The following is a 16294-nucleotide window of genomic DNA, read 5'->3' on the forward strand; positions in this document are numbered from 1 at the left end:
GAATATGAGAAAATTCTGGGAGACAGTAAAGGACAGGGGAGTCTAGCATGCTTCAGTCTATGGGGTTGCAAAGAATCAGACATGACTAGGAAATGGAACAACAAGAAGTCTAAATCTCGAAGAAACTTTTCATTGCAAGATCTAATGTATTCACTATCACTGAGGAAAGATATCTTTTATAGGAAAGAACACACATCTTTGTACCTCTGACATAAATTGTAAATATTTTGACCACACTCCAACATCAAATTAATCACAAGTCATCTCAGTCATTAAAGTGATCTTAATTGATGCCTTGTACCAGATGCTGGGGATAAAACAGTGAGCAAAACAGCACTGATCTGCATCCACACTGTGTTTACAGAAAATCAGAGGAGACAGAAAAATACACAGTTAAATAAAATAAGGTGTGAAAATTTGTATGTGAGCCCAAAGCAGAGGTGCTTAGCCAAATCCAAAAAGAAAGGTACAAATTACACCTAATTACTTGTGATTTTTCTGCATGCAGCAAATGCTCAAGCTCTATTGAATTTCTCAACATGTCCTGCTACTACTAAGTTCTCAGACTGTCATACATTTCCATAAGTCATTCTCTGCATTTGTCTTTCAGTTCAGTTCAATGGCTCAGCCATGTCCGACTCTTTGCCATGCTATGGACTGCAGCACACCAGGTTTCCCTGTCCATCACTAACTCTCAGAGCTTACTCAAACTCATGTCCATTCAGTCAGTGATGCCATCCAACCATCTCATCCTTGGTCATCCCCTTCTTCTACTGCCTTCAACCTTTCCCAGCATCAAGGTCTTTTACAAAGAGTCAGTACTTCACATCAGGTGGCCAAAGGACTGGAGTTTCAGCTTCAGCATCAGTATCAGTCCTTCCAATGAATATTCAGGACTGATTTCCTTTAGGATGGACTGGTTGGATCTCCTTGCAGCCCAAGGAACTCTCAAGAGTCTTCTCCAACACCACAGTTCAAAAGCATCAGTTCTTCAGCACTCAGTTTTCTTTATAGTCCAACTCTCACATCCATACATGACTACTGGAAAAACCATAGCCTTACTAGATGGACCTTTGTCAGCAAAGTAATGTCTCTAATTTTTACTATGCTGTCTAGGTTGGTCATAGCTTTTCTTCAAAGGAGTCTTAATTTTGTGGCTGCAGTCACCATCTGCAGTGATTTTGGAGCCCCGCCAAAAATAAATTCTGTCACTGTTTCCATTGCTTCCCCATCTATTTGCCATGAGGTGATGGGGCATTCAGTTTTAGTTACTGCTATAATATTACCACAAATTTATAGCTCAAAACAACCTGCACATGTTATGCAATCCTTCTTGAGGTCGGAAGTCATAAAATCAAGGCTTTGGAGGACTGAGCTTCTAATTGGAAGATTTAGGAGAGAAAGTTTCCTTGCTTTTTCCAGCTTCCAGAGGCCATCTACCTTCTGTGTCCTGTGTCTTCCCTCCTTAATCTAACTAACGTCTTCTGTAATCAGGTCTCCTTCTCTCTGATTTGATCCTCTTACCTGCCTCTTCCACAAACTCTTGTGGCTGCATTGGGACAACTGTGATCATCTAGGAAAACCACCTAACTCATGATCCCTACCTTCATCACATCTTCCAAGTCCCTTTTAGCATTTAAAGTAAACATATTAACTGGTTTCAGGGGTGGTGGTTTTCTTTTGCAGGCTTCCCTAGTGGTTCAGTGGTAAAGAATATGTCTCCCAGTACAGGAGGCACAGGTTTGATCCTTGGGTCAGGAAGATCTCCTGGAGGAGGAAATGGCAACTCATTCCAGTATACTTGCCTCGAAAATTCCATGGACAGTGGAGCCTCTAGGGCTTTAGCCCATGGGGTCTCAAAGAGTTGGAGATGACTGAGTAGACACACATGTTTTCTTTTTGGGGGCAGGAGAAAAGGTATTCAGCCTACCACTTTTTGCAACAATTTCCACTGAATCTTTTAATTTACTTTTTTTTTTTATTTTTATGGGTGAAGTAAAAAAAAAAAAAAAAAAAAAAATAGCTTTATTTCTTTGCCAGGCAAAGGCAGACACTGAGGGCTCCTGCTCTGGAAAACTATGTGTCTCTTCCATTAGATCTTTTTAGATTTTTTTTTTTTTTTTTAATTCTAATTCTGGATGATACACCAACAAACCCAGAAGGCAGATAGGGAATGAACAAAGGCAAGAGAATGGGAAGGAAAGTAAAAACGGAGGAGGAAGAAACAAAGGAAGAAAGTCAAGCTCAGATTATAACAGCTTAAAAAATCATGTTAGAGATAAGATATTGGGATAGCTATCCTGAAAGGGGGGATTTTGAATGGCCATTGCAATGTGTATTTATTTATATGCATGTGGGTATTAACTTTATTACGTTTGAATGTTAGCAAAGGAACTAGATCCTCTTAGCCTCTTCATGATGTGAAATTGGTTTTAAAAACACTCAAAAGTAGTCACACATTATCTTCGACTACGTGTGTAGAACATACCTTTACATTTTTAGCACAAAATCTTTACTGTTTCCAGTTATGTCTCAGAGAATGTAAAACGTGCCATAGGGTATCCTTAGCTGTGTAATATTATCCCTTAATTTGTCCTATGGAGTCAGAAATACTGACCCTCAGGGCATGGCAAGAGACCTATTATTTTTACATGTTATAAAGCATGGCCTAATAAGTAAAATCCACCAGCTAACATAAAAGTAGTTCTTTGTTAAACTTGGATTTAATGCCTGCTTAAAGGAGATTATCCAAAGCATGACTCTTGTTAAATAAAAAGCCATTTATATCTGTTTATATCAACTCAAAATGCATAGACAGTCTCTAGCACTAAGTAGGAAAGTCATAATTTTTTATTTCATGCAATATGTGTTTAATGTATCTTTCCTTTTAAACATTCATACCACGTAGGCATTTCATCAGTGGTTCACTGTATATAATTTTCTTCTAAAATATAGTTTTATTGAAGAAGTCATTTAGTGTGGAGCTTATATATATGTATATATAAGCTATAAGATATGATATATCTTTCTTTTAGTGCCTCATAGAAAAGTAGCCCTTAATTTTGTTTTATTATTGGAGAATACAGTAACTAACTTAGGCTGATCCATCTTAGAAATATCTGTTCTCTCATCTGCTGTGTAGCAAACGTCCCACACATTCTATTTTGTTCTAATGCTCTTCTCTTGAAAGTTGCAGCAATATTTTCAATTACTTTTAAAGTGGTATTTGCTGAGAAAGAATTGCATTTTACTTTATTGCCATATAGTTTCCAGATATTTTTGCTTTTCACCATAGGAGGAAGATCAAGTGCTTTCTTGATGAAACAGGATGTTTTGCATTTTGCTATTTCATAAAGCATTAAACAAGAAGTCTAAGTTTTTTTGTTTGTTTGTTTTGTTTTTACACTGTTAATAAGATACCTTGCCTACACAGGTTTTCAGGGTCACTTTTCAATCATTTCCAAAATCTTGTCAAAATTTTTATAATTTTTTAACATATAATTAACCATATAAGTGCCAACTTTTCAAATCCTCAGACAAGACTTCAGTGACTTCTCACTCAGATTTAATTTAAAATCCTTTGAATTAGAGGATACAGAGCTCAGAATAATCTGACTCTCCACTCCCAATTCCCTGAACTAATCTCTCACCACCTCTCCTCTGAGTCTATCAGCCATTTCAGCCAACTTTCTTTCCAAATGAGTGTATCTTGCTCTTGCCTCTTACTTCCAATGTCACTCTCTTGATCATAGTTTTGAATATTACAAGCCTCTCCTCACTTTTCTACCCTCTAGCACTCATCACCTCCTAATATGTTGTATAACTCACTTGATTCATGTTTTGTATATAAATATCTACTGGAAACCAAGCACTTTGGAAATGTCAATTACTTTTTTTTCCTGTTTGTATTTAACGAGCATCCCTAAAACCTAGAACTGTGCTCAGCACAGAGGTCATCAATAAGTTTTACTAAATACAAATCTAGCATTTTAAAACAATTTTTTTAAACAATATTTTATCTGGATAATCACTGTGCTGTGCTCAGTCACGTCCAACTCGTTGTGACTACCATGGACTATAGCCCACCAATCTCCTCTGTCCATGGGATTTTCCAGGCAAGAATACTGGAGTGGGTTGCCATTTCCTTCTCCATGGGCTCTTCCTAACCCAGGGATCAAACCTGTATCTTCTGTGTCTCTTGCATTGGCAGGCAGATTTTTTTAATCACTGAACCACCTGGAAAGCCCCTGGATAATCACAAGTATCTTTTAATTGGCTGGCCCTTCTCCATCTTTATTCCAACACAATCTCAATGAAATGAAATACCATGTAAAATATTTGCTCAAGAACTGTTGACACATGGAGAGGTGGAAACTGGGAGCATCCTCAGGATGTACAAAACCTGTGAGAAAGAGGCCATACTAGGAAAAATGGTTCTTAAAGAAATTATTCTGTCACAAGATGATGGCACTGTCCAAACTGAGATTCCATCTGTGTGTAGCCAGATCCATTGAATGACCAAGAAAGCGTTGGTAGTCGTGGTGATAGCATTTCAGTGGCTCAGTCATGTCCGAGTCTTTGCCACCCCATGGATTATAGTCCCCCAGGCTCCTCTGTCCATGGGATTCTCCAGGTAAGAAGACTGGAGTGGGTTGCCATTTCCTTCTCCAAAAAAGCACTGGATTGGCAAAAATGTTCCTCCAGGTTTTCATACAATGTTACCGAAAGACTCAAAATAACTTTTTTGCTAACCCAATACTTCAGAGACACAAGTTGTAAATTTTATTCTGTTTATTCATTAAAAGGGGCTTCCCCAGTGGCTCAGCAGTAAAGAATCTGCCTGTAATGCAGGAGATGCAGGAGACACCGGTTCAATCCCTGGGTTGGGAAGATCCCCTGGTGTAGGAAATAGCAACCCATTCCAGTATTCTTGCCTGGAGAATCCCATGGATTGAGGATCCTCCCGGGCTACAGTCCATGGGGTTGCAAAGATTTGGATACAACTGAGTGCATGCACACACACACACTTAATGTAGGTGCTGAAATTTTGCTGCAAAAGCATCCTTTTTACCAGAAAAGACATTAAAATATGTGAAGTTTTTCTGAAAATATATTAATAATATAATCTCTAGAAAGTCAGAATATTACCTTTATGTTGTATGAATGTTTTCTCTCACAATTACCTATCAAAACAGCAGTTTCAAGTCGTGAAACAAACACATCTTTAAACAGTCAATAAGAAAACAAAAAACAGATCAGAGTATCTGAAATGAATGAAGTGCCATTTCAAAATCATAAACCTCTAGGTGGTTAGAAGTGAGGCTGAGAGGAGAGGCCCCGAGGTAGTAGAAATGTTTCTAGGTTGATTCAGTTGTTTTCAGCCAGTAGGGAATTTTCAAAACATTGAAGACTTCCATCATAAAGCATAATTCTAAAACCAGTTTTAGCAATGTTGAAGCAAAGATTGCTTAAAATTATAGAATGATGATGATAATGAATTCAATATTATTTTATACCCCAAATGTTTCTTCTTGTGAATGGTTATGAAGTGTGTCAATTAGAAGCAAAACAGAAGTGGTTATTTCCTAAGGAGTAGCAAATCTAAGAGCTGATAGTTTAAATAGGAAAATACCAAACATGGAATATTAAATTCTATTATGCTATGTATGATTATGGGTTTCCCCTCTGGCTCAGCTGGTAAAGAATCCGCCTGCAATGTGGGAGGCCTGGGTTTGATCCCTGGGTCAGGAAGATCCCATGGAGACGTGAAAGGCTACCCAAGCTAGTAATATGACCTAGAGAATTCCGTGGACTCTATAGTTCATGGGGTCGCAAACTGTCGGACACGACTGAGCAAATTTTACTTTCACTTTCATGTATGATGATAGATTAAGAAATGAATTATGGTATATATGATTTGATAATCCACTAAATATGTTTATTTATATGAGTATATAAACATCCATATGTGTATAATTTGTATCTCCATTTATCTTTGGTACATTTTAAAAATTTGAAAGCCATCTATGACATAAGGGCCTTGAACATAGAAACTATGGTTTATTTATTCCTGCATATGATACAAACTCCACAAAGATTTTTTGACTTGACTTCATTATTAAATAATATTTTGTTAATATTATATAAGGATGAGTATAATTAAATTTCTTTGAATTGTAGAATTAAAGGTAGATACACAGCACTTAGACAAGCTTAGCTAATTTTTTTTAACATTCTATTTTTGCCTACATGTATAAACTTTATCATGAAACGTAAATTAGAAAACATGTTTTTTAAAAATTTACTTTGGTTACATATGTGTTTGATTTGCAAGTTTATGCCAGATACTTTTCAGCTAATAACACATAATTTTTACACTTCTCCATGTAACGATATATGTGGCCATGTGCCAGATACTGAATTATATATGAAATGCAATCAGTAATACTGTTATTTTTAAAATTAGAGTTAGTCAGCATATAAGGTCTATACAAGCGTACTTCTTTTTATCCTGCTTTGCTTTATTGCACTTCACAGATAGCGTGCTTTTTACAAATTGAAGGTTTGTGGCAGCCCTGAATGTAGTAAGTCTATTGATGCCATTTCTTCCACAGCATCTCCTCACTTCATGTCCCTGTGTCATATGTTGGTAATTGTCACAACACATAGTTTGAGGAAGATGGTATTTTTCCTGGAACAGTCAACCCAGAATGGAATTACAAGGAGTTTAGGTTGAGAGGTTTTCCTCTTCACAGGACACAGTGGTTTTCCATTCTCTTGGTGGGTGAGAATCACCAAAAGAAGAGTGTATAAAAAACTTGCATTAATAGTCTTGAACAAAAACCACAGAATCAACATCCCTATTATCCCATCAAGGTTATTTTACCACTGTTTGTGCATACAAATCTAGCTTTTGAAAGTCTGAGTTTTTAAACTTGGAAAAGGATTTCAATCTAAAATGGGACCATAGGACATGAAATGGAAAATCTCATGCATGTAGCTTCATGAGACTGGAACTTAAGAGCTGAGAGACTGATTTTCTATAATGTCTAATTTACAGAAGACTGAGATTCATCTATTGGCCAAAGAGCATCTACTGATAGCCCTTCCTCCTCCTGAAGCCAATCAACTTACTGCTTGGTCTCTGGCTGAAATTCTGTATCTTTCCCTCCTTGTCCATAAATCCAGACTGCCCCAAAACCTCAACGGATTCGAGTGTAGCTGGCAACACTATGTGCTGTGAGAATTTTAATTCTGCTGCTATTCCTGGAAAAAAAAAAAAAATTTCTGATCATTTGTGCTTGCCTCAGTTTACTTCCTTGTTTAGGTTAGCAAAAATTTTGTCCCATATAATGCATTTATTTGAAACCCCAAATTTCATTTTATAGGCACTTTTGATGAAGTATCAAATCCTTTAGCCTAGTAGTTCAACATTTTCACTAGCAAATCTCACCTAAGTTGCTCCATGAAATGCCTATGATAATTAATAGTAATTAATATGTGTCAGATTATTTAATCACCTTGATTTTATAATTTGATTAAATTTGTCATAATAGATTCACAAGGTAAGCACTGTTATCATCATCATTGGGCAAAGGAAATATATGAAGTTAAAAACCTGCTCAATGCCATAATTATAATCAGTTGTTTTTCAGTCACTGTTGTGTTCAACTCTTTGCAGTCACATGGACTGTAGTACTCTAGGCTCTTGCATCCATCACTATCTCCCTATCTCCCAAAGTTTGCTCAAACTCAAGTCCATTAAGCCAGTTATGTTATCTAACCAGTATTAAGATCAGAGTGAAGACTTGAAGCCAGCTTGAAAGCCAGCCAACCTTTCTCCCAAGGTTGTAGGGAGAAAGAAAAATAACCTCAGCTATTCAGATGACACCATCCTTATGGCAGAAAGCAAAGAGTAACTAAAGAACCTCTACATGAAGATGAAGGAGGAGAGTGAAAACCTGGCTTAAAACTCAACATTCAAAAAGCTAAGATCATGGGGCATCTGGCTCCATCACTTCACTGCAAATAGATGAGAAAACAATGGAAACAATAATGGACTTCATTTGCTTGGGCGCTAAAATCACTGTGAATGGTGACTGCAGCCATGGAATTAAAATACACTTGTGCCTTGGAAGAAAATCTATGACAAACCTAGATGGCATATTAAAAAGCAGAGATATTACTTTGCCAGCAAAGGTCCATGTAGTCAAAATTATGGTTTCTCCAGTAGTCATGTACAGATGTGAGAGCTAGACAATAAGCAAGGCTGAGAGCCGAAGACTTGATGCCTTCAAAGTGCGGTGCTGGAGAAGACTCCTGGGAGATGCTTGGGCAGCAAGGGGATCAAAGCAGTCAATCCTAAAGGAAATCAACCCTGAATATTCACTGGAAGGACCGATGCTGATTCTGAAACTCCAATACTTTGGCAGCCTGATGTGAAGAATTGACTCATTGGAAAAGACCCTGATGCTGAAAGACTAAAGGCAGAAGGGGAAGGGAAAAACAGAGGATGAGATGGTTGAATGGCATCACCGACTCATGGACATGAGTCTGAGCAAGGTCCAGGAGATGGTGAAGAAGAGGGAGCCCTGGCGTGCTGCAGTCCATGGGATCACAAAGATTTGGTCTGAGTGACTGAACAATACCTCTGTCAAGTCTGTACTGTTATTTGCATTACCATGCCTTCCAACTTAGGGTTTTTTCTCTGAACGCTTATTTGTTGGGCAATGTACTACATTTTTTTTTTTTTATTTCTCAGGGGGCACTGAATGCATCTGGCCATGTAGAAGACATAAGAGACATGGATTCAATCACCTGGGTCGGGAAGATCACTGGAGAAAGGCTTGGCAACCCACTCCATTATTCTTGCATGGAGAATCCTACAGACAGAGAAGCCTGGCAGGCTACAGTCCATAGGGTTGCAAAGAGTTGGACACGACTGAAGTAACTTAGCACAATAGCGTGTACTATATTTACACGCACCCCGTCCCCATTAGCCCTTATACATGCATCCAGTTGAGTTCAGTCACTCAGTGCTCTCCAACTCTTTGCAACCCCATGGACTGCAGCAAGCTAGGTTTCCCTTTCCATCACCAACTCCTGTCCTTAAAGACCAAGTTGAGCAATCTTTCTGAAGTCTGATCCTATTACTTTCACCCATGACATTCTCTTCCTTTACATTTTAATAGTCCCTTGTGAGAACTCTAATGCAATTACAGTGGGTCATCAATATACACTGTTCCACATCAGGGAATTCAACTGTGGATTGTGGGCTTTGTTGAGGGCAAGTGGGGGTTGAGTCACCCATTCTGAACTTCAGGAGGGCCAAAAATGGGAATTAAGTGTTCATGGACTTTAGCATCCAGAGGAAGTCCTGGAATCAATCCCTTCCACCTCCATAAAGATAGATGACTGTTTATTTCTTGCATCTCTCACCATCATAAAAGAACAAGATGTGTGTCATATCACTAAAGTACCAAGCATGGAGTCTTAGACATAAGGGTTTTTCCATTAAAATGCTGAGAATACAGTAATTCACATGAATTAAAATAGGCTATAAAATCTACCCAAGATATTTGACCACTCTACTCTGTCTCTTGTTGTAGATAGAAAATAAATAACAGATAAAGTTTATAAAAGCCTTAGTATATATTGAGAATTAAGTGTGATTCTCTACCTAGATTTATAAAGAATATTATATTTTCTAACACTGGATTGATTTAGGAACCATAAATATTAGCATGTTCTCTTGTGGAGAAACAAATAACCACCTCTCTACAGACAGTAACTTTCAATATAAAATTTACACTGATTATTTTCCCTCCTGATGTGCTATTGAGTCTTTCTGAGAAACCCAACTTGTTACTTCTTTTAAATGATCAATAGAAAATTATTAAGTTCCTTATTTTATAGTTAGAATTTCTTTACAAATGTATATCAGTATTTTTTTTTCAATGTAGGATTGATCAAAAGAACAACAATGCATAATTGAAAACACCTTACTTCTACAGGCATACTTTGGAGATATTGAAGGTTTGGTTCCAGACTGCCTCAAAAAATGACTATTACAATAAAGTGAATCGCATAAACCTTTTGATTTCTCTGTGCATATAGAAGTTATGCCTACACTATACTATAGTCTATTAAGTGCACCATAGCATTATGTCTAAAAACCAATGTTGTTGCTGTTGTTTAGCCACCAAGTCCTGTCTGATGCTTTGTGACCCCATGGCCCACCAGTCTCCATTGTCCATGGGTTCTCCAGGCAAGAATACTGGAGTAGGTTGCCATTTCCTTCTCCAAGGAATCTTCTCAACCCAGGGATCAAACCTGGATGACCTGCATTGGCCAGTGGATTCTTTACCACTGAGCCACAAGGGAAGCCCTAAAAAATCAATATATGTGCCCTAAATTATAAAGCATTTACTGCTTAAAAAAATGCTGTCCCTCATCTGAGCCTTGTGAGTTGTAATTTTTCTGCAATAGTAACAATAAGATTACTGATCATAGATCTCCATAGTGTTACAGTGTTAGTCGTTCAACCATGTCTGACTCTTTGCATCCACCAGGCTCCTCTGTCCAAGGGATTCTCCAGGCAAGAATACTGGAATGGGTAGCCATTCCCTTCTCCTAAGGATCTTCCCGATCCGGGGATCATACCCAGGTCTCTGACATTGCAGTGGATTCTTTACCATCTGAGCCAACATGGAAGACCCTAGATCACCACAAAAAATACAATAATAATGGAAATTTGAAACATTGTGAGAATCACCAAAATGTGACAGAGACAGGAAATGAGCAAAGGCAGTTGGCAAACTTGGGCTGATAGACTTGCTCAGCACAGGGTTGCCATACACCTTCAATTTGCAATAATAATAATAATAAACTGTGAAGCTCAATAAAGCAAAGAACACTAAAACGAGATATGCCTGAATAGTTTAGAATAGTAGTTAACATTTATGAGCTGAAACAGAGTCTTGGATTTTTGGCATATTCACTATACATATGAGGAAACTGGTAACTGAGAGGTTAAATGATGTGTTCAAATTTACCATCATAAACCAACAAGGGCAGAGAAATTTTGATTTAGAAATGAAATCCTGTAACCTAGTATTACATCTCACTACTTTCCCCCACTCTAAGTCAGATCTGAAATTATTTAAAACATCTCAGATAATGCTTTTTTTTCTTTTTATTTCCCCTGAATCATAACATGGAAAGCTTTTAAAATATTTACAGTGATAGAGCTTAATAAAAACTTATAGTTCACTGTTGGTGCAGTTCAGAGCAACAATATCTAGTTAAGTATCACATCCTCATTAAGACTTTGTGGGTAATTATTTACCTAAAGGTAGATACTGAAAGTAAAACCATCACTTGTGTAAGTTAGTGAATATTGCAATCCCTCCTACATTACTATTTCATATACTTTGTATTGTTCAGCATTCTATCATTTTATTTTCATTTGCTAATAAGGAAAACATAAAGGAAATACCTAGACATATTTGTTTAATTAGTTCTTTCTTAAAAGTATAACTCCATTCTTATTCTAAATATTGATTTTCAAATATATATATGTATATATATTATATATATATAATAATATATAATACATATAATATATGTATATGTATATATATATATATAATTGGGGGCTTCCCTGGTGGCTCAGACTGTAAATAATCTGTTTGCATGCAGCTGACTAAGGTTCCATTCCTGGGTTGGGAAGATCCCCTGGAAAAGAAAGTGGCACCTCACTCCAGTTTTCTTGCCTGGAAAATTCTACAGAAAGAGGAGCCTGGTGGGATACAGTCCATGAGGTTACAAAGGGTCTGACATAACTGAGCAACTATGTTAAATGTTAAAAAAGGAATAATGTTCCTTTTCAAATGTTAAAAAAGGAATAATCAATTGATCTATTTTGTCTAGTCTACTCTCCATATTTTATTGCAACCCTTACCTTCATCTTTCATGTCAAGTTTAAAGAGCACTGTAAAATGAGCCAGGATATTGAAAAGAAAGTGAAAGAAAGTGAAATCACTCAGTCGAGTCTGATTCTTTGTGACCCCATGAACTGTAGCCTACCAGGCTCCTCCATCCATGGGATTTTTCCAGACAAGAGTATTGGAGCGGGCTGCCATTTCCTTCTCATTTAGAGTCTTAAATGAATCTTGTTTCAAATCTCTAAGTTCACATTTCTAAGTTCACATGTTACACTTGAGTACTTTTGATTTTTTTCCTCTAAATTTCTACTCTGTTTTGAAAGTAGACTTCAAAATAGCTCTTTTGCTTTGGATAGGAGAAACACCAGCATGCAAGAATTCATAGGTGAAGTTTCTCAGAGAAATAATGAGTGAACCATTTGTCTGTTCTTGAAGGCAGACATTTCATGAGAACAGGCTGCTAGAATTACTTTTTAATGACCATAGAGGACCACAGACAGAGGAAAAAGAGGCAATGTACTAAATACTGCTTCAAATAAATCTAGAGAATACTTGAAATTTGATAAGTTACAGGCAACAGAGTTGGGATAAGAAAGGCTGCTTGGGACTTCTTTGAAAGAAAGCTTATTATGAAATTATTTTTGGCAAGCAGTATATGTCTGTCTTATTGAATTAAATATCATGATTTAGATGCTTTTCAGTGTATTTCTATCATTCTCAAATACAGTTAACTCTCATGGCTGAATTACATGGAATTGCTGATAATTGAAAATTTTTGACATACAAAAAACAGTTTTACGTGGTTCAACCTATGGTAATAAACTCACTCATTTTTCCACATCTATTATACCATGTAAAAATCCATTTTCATTCTGTTTATTCTCTAAAAATGGATGATTATATCCCTATGGCAAGAAACTGACAGGTTAATCTAAAAATATTTCAACTGAAAAATAAAATAACCAACATTTAGAAGAAATAGGAAAGGAAATCTTTCTAACATGTTGCAGTAATAAGTGAACCAAAAATCCTTGGTTGAATCAGACCCAGGTTGTGCTGATATGTGGATTAACTGAGACTGTCAAAAAGTTTCTATTTCAGTATTTTGTGTGTGTGTGCATGCCTGCATGTGCTATGCATTTAATTAGTATATTAACTATTGCTCTTAGTGATGTTGTAGAAACTGCTTAACATTTATATTCAATTACCCTCTATAACCATTTTTTATTATACATTCTATTTCTAGTTTATAATTTGCTTATCCTCATTCTGCATATTTCCTGTCCTCTTTCTCCTTAAATAAATTCTAGGTCTTTCATATTTCTTTTTCTTAGCTCCCAGTGGAATTTCTTTCATTAAAACCACTAGATTGACATTGTTAGTGAGATACACTTCTAATTTTTCCTCCCTATGCCCAGCAGTCTGAGGCTTTTCAAATTGTGATAGCACCAGTTGCACCAAAAGAGATACATTTGGGCCTAATTAACTTTTGTTCATTAAAAATGACCTTGTTTCACAGAAACGGGCATTAGGCATCCTCGGCTTTCACAGAGATACATTTAGAAACACAGCAAAAAAAAAAAAAAAAAAAGAAGAAGCAGCCATATGACTTAGATAACATTAGCTGCTTACGATGTTATTATCATTTTTAATAACATGATTCATTTTGCCAAAGATACCAATAGGTGCTTTCGGCCAGTGAGCATTTTAGTATTAGCAGAGATATTCATTATCCTGTAATGTCAATGTCTTTACTCCTTATTGTGACAAATGTGTGCATGAATCGGATATGTGGAAAACACAAGTCTGCATGATAATATGATATACTGAAAGATACTATGCAGAATTAAAATATGTTGACTTCCTGGGTGGCTCAGACGGTAAAGCGTCTGCATACAGTGCAGGAGACCCGGGTTTGATCCCTGGGTCAGGAAGATCCCCTGGAGAAGGAAATGGCAACCCACTCCAGTACTCTTGCCTGGAAACAATCCCATGGATGGAGGAGACTTGTAGGCTACAGTCCATGGGGTAGCAAAGAGTTGGACAGGACTTAGCGACTTCACTTTCTTTCTTTCCTTTTGAAAGAGAAAGAAGTTTTGAAAATAGTAATTGTGGATTCTTGTGTTTAATCCTCTTTGTTTTATGTTTCCATAGGTCAAAGGTCAATGTGTTGGTCGCTCAGTCATGTCCCCGCCTTTGCTATCCCATGGACTGTAGCCTGCAAGGCTCCTCTGTCCGTGCGATTCTCCAGGAAAGAATACTGTAGTGGCTTGCTGTTTCTTTATTTTAAGATGTTTGCTTTATTTATAATATAACTCTTATCGATAGCAGGATTTGGTAAAAAAGATTCAAAATACTTTAATTCACCACCAATTATAACTATGTTAATCTATAAAAGTTTAATTTGCAAAGACAATATGTATTCCTTTTGGACTCCCTCTCAGTATTTACTCACTTTCATTTCTACAAACATTTCTATATATACATTTCACTAAGATTCACACCAGTTTGACTGTTACTTCACATTTGCAAGCAATTCTTTGTTCTTTTACTTGTCCTCTGCATACTCTTCATCATATGTAAAAGAAATGTTAAGAGACCTGCTTATGAACGTTTTCAGCTATTATGGGGATATTTAATTATTCAATAGGTATAAAAATCAACTCCTGGTCTGTATCTAGTGGAAACAGTGCAGGTCAGGCATATTATGTCATTATATTACCTTAGATATGAAATAATTTTTATTTTGGCCTTAATATTTCCGAGATAATATTTTCTATCTTAAATTACAAATATCTACATAAAAGGAAAATAATAGAGCATGTTTTTAGCAGTACTGTGAGCTTGAATTTCAACTTCAGCATGATGTCTGCTAATATGAATGAATGGAGTTATAGGTATAAGAATGCCAATTAAGAGGAGATTTTTCTCCTTCTGTTAGAAGAAATATTATGCTGTGGAACTGACTGGGTCTCACTAAAAGTTTTACTAATTTCTTCAGTCACTGTGGGTAAATCATTCTACCTCTTTGAACTTCAATTCCCACCCTTATTACATTAAGGAGTTAAACTAGAATCAAGATTCTTAAACTTGAATGCATGTTAAAATGAACCTAGGGAGGTACGGCCCTGGGCCGGGCCTTGGGCGGGGCTGGGGCCGTGGCCGGAAGCCGGAAGCCGGAAGCACCCGCGGTCCCAGCTCGGGAGACATGGCTGGCGTTAAAGCTCTTGTGGCATTATCTTTCAGTGGGGCTATTGGGCTGACTTTTCTGATGCTGGGATGTGCCTTAGAGGATTATGGCGTTTACTGGCCCTTGTTTGTCCTGATTTTCCACGCCATCTCTCCCATCCCCCATTTCATTGCCAAATGAGCAATATATGACTCCGATGCAACGAGCATTGCCTGTCGGGAGCTGGCTTATTTTTTCACTACAGGAATTGTTGCTTCTGCCTTTGGATTTCCTGTTATTCGTGCTCGTGTGTCTGTGATCAAATGGGGAGCCGGTGGCCTGGTGCTGGCAGGCAATGCAGTGATTTTCCTTACAATTCAAGGGTTCTTCCTTGTATTTGGAAGAGGAGATGATTTTAGCTGGGAGCAGAGGTAGCCCCTGCTTTATCCTGATAAAATGCATTTAATTTCTTAGAATTCATGCTGTATGTATATGTGTGCACATGTGACCTTTTACTATGAAATTTAATACGCTGGTGTTTTATACCTTTGTAATCATGTTCACTTTAAGGAGGACTATAAGGGGAAAAGGCTAGTTTTATTCCCAACCAGTAGACTTCTCCATTCACTCAAGTTGAGTTTTGTTGTTCAGCTGTTCATATAGTCATAGTATGGTGCTGTCAGCAAATACGTCAACATACATTTGCCCACTCTGTGCCACGTCTCCAGCTGTAGCCCAGGAATGCGTTTGGGTGGGTCTATAACACTGGGGTTATCTCAGCTCTCCTCAGGACTTCCAGCATATACTTGTGGCCCCGTCTTTATGTTGCAGACTCTTGCTTCTCAAAGTATGGTCCAGAGGCTAGGAGCATCAGCATCTCAAAGTGTGGTCCATAGGAGCTTAACTACAAATGCAGAACCTGTGGCCCCACCTCCAACTTAGCTCACTTTGATGAGATCCCAAGTGAATGCTATGCACATGAAAGTGAGAAGCATGTTCATGAAGAAATAAGCATTGCTGTCCCCTTGGCTGAACCACTTAGCCTGTGTGGGCATTAGCTGTTTGTAAAAGCTGTTTCCCCTTCTATTCATGTTGAGGCCTAGTTCAAATTCTCCTTGGTTTGTGCAGTGTCCAAACCTATAATTTATAGGCTGTTCCTGAGGTTTGGGAAGTGTTCTCA

General features: G+C 37.4%; 1 pseudogene; it reads left to right on the forward strand.

Moving 5' to 3' along the window:
* The first annotated feature begins 15119 nt into the window (after nucleotides 1-15119).
* Nucleotides 15120-15994, forward strand: LOC136146595 (leptin receptor gene-related protein pseudogene; annotated as a pseudogene).
* Nucleotides 15995-16294: the final 300 nt, after the last annotated feature.

This window comes from Muntiacus reevesi, chromosome 14 (genome assembly GCF_963930625.1).
Source record: "Muntiacus reevesi chromosome 14, mMunRee1.1, whole genome shotgun sequence".
In the NCBI taxonomy this organism is placed as follows: Eukaryota; Metazoa; Chordata; class Mammalia; order Artiodactyla; family Cervidae; genus Muntiacus; species Muntiacus reevesi.